Below are 1,736 nucleotides of genomic sequence, written 5' to 3' on the forward strand. Positions count from 1 at the left end.
ATTTTGCTCTCCTTTCTTATCTCAGCTGCAGTAACTTCTTTTTATTTTATTTATTTATTTTTATTTTTTATCGGAGGAAGGGAAAAAGTATATTCACGTGGCTAATTGCAGGTAGATTTCTTCACTTATCTGGAGGCAGGCGGTATAGAAGAATCAGGCTTTCTTCTCCCAGCTGGGCTCTCTACATCCCCAGCAGTCGTCAGGGCACCTCCCAGACCTCCGCCGCCTCTGAAACCTTCCAGGGAAGGAAAAATAGAATTTGTTCGCGGCCAGTCCCTGGGAGCCTGGGGGGGGGTCAGGACAAGGATAGCATATGCTCGAAAGCTGCAGCCGGGGAAGAGAATATATGGGGAGCAGACACTCCTGCCTGGAAAGACAGGACCAAGTGACGGCGTGGTGAAGAGGAAAGGGCTATTGCCATCAGAGGTGGAGGACTACATGAATATTCAGTTTATCTTCTCATGCTCATTTCGGGTGAGAAGCAAGCTCACTTCTCCACAGATTAAATCCTTGCCTTCTTCAAAGGGTAATGAACGGTAGTGGCACATTTCACCTACTTTCGGGACAGGGCTTTGAAATGGTTTAACTGTTTAGTGACAGCGGTAGGGAAATATTTAAACAGCCTCAGATTGTTGTCAGTGATACCTTTTCCTTCCTTCCTTCCCTTCCTCCATCCATCTATCTATCTATCTATCCATCCATCCATCTATCTATCTTATCTATCTACCTACCTACCTATGTATCGCTGTAAAAATCTCTGCTGGACCCAAGTGTCACTTCGGATCGTGCCTGTGCCTGATGCGGAAGTCAGTGCCGTGAGGAGTCACAGGAATGTCGCTGGGAAAATTTAGCCCGCCTCCGAAAAAAAAATAAATAAAAGCCCAGGCAAATCACACCAAATCCTACGTTTTTTGGTTCCCTCTCCGCAAAGTACAGAACTGATCAGAATCTAAATGCAAGATTAAGTGCAGGAAGGTTAATGTTGCAAATGTTATGTCGCGTTTCTTTTTATTTTATTTTATTTTATTTTATTTTATTTTATTTTTTAAAAAGCTTTATTTATTGGTTACTTACTGGCACCACAATGATTATTTTTCAGCCGATGCAAAACAAGCCGAAGCAGGGGCCAGACATGTATTTACTGGTGGGGGAGGGGAAGTGGACTTGTTTGCTCTGCGTGTGTGTGTGTGTGTGTGTGTGAGCGCTGTATGCTTTTTTATTCCTGCCATGTAAGAATCCGGTTTCCAAATAACAATGGCAGGGTGGAGGGTTTTTTGGTTTTTTGTTTTTGTTTCTTTTTTAAAGAAAGGGAAGAGGCAAGGAAAGCTCCTGAAGCATCTGCTCACAGATGCACACCCAGCCCATGCAGATCGGCTCCTCTGCTCCCGCACAAGTGGTTTAAAAGCCCGAACAAGGCGGGCGACGGTTTTCTCCTCTATTTTGATTCTATTTTATTTATCTCGCAGCCGTGGTAGCATCGCCGGCGTGACTTTGATTTGATTTCCCCCCCTCCGTCCCTTTATCGATCATGTGCTTAATGTGCTTTAGCCGAAAAGGGGGAAGGGGCCGCAGGCTGGGCAAGTCCCTCCCTTCCCTCCCCTCCCCTCCACCACCCCCTAAAATAAATAAATAAATAAATAAATGAAATCACACGCGCACACACACAAGCCCCTGTTTATGCTGGAAGCCCCTCGCTTTGTTTGTTTGCCTCCCAAGGCAGGATCGCATGGCCAAAC

This window comes from Rhea americana, unplaced genomic scaffold (assembly GCF_003343005.1).
Source record: "Rhea americana isolate MKP2758 unplaced genomic scaffold, rheAme1 scaffold_23, whole genome shotgun sequence".
Classification (NCBI taxonomy): Eukaryota; Metazoa; Chordata; class Aves; order Rheiformes; family Rheidae; genus Rhea; species Rhea americana.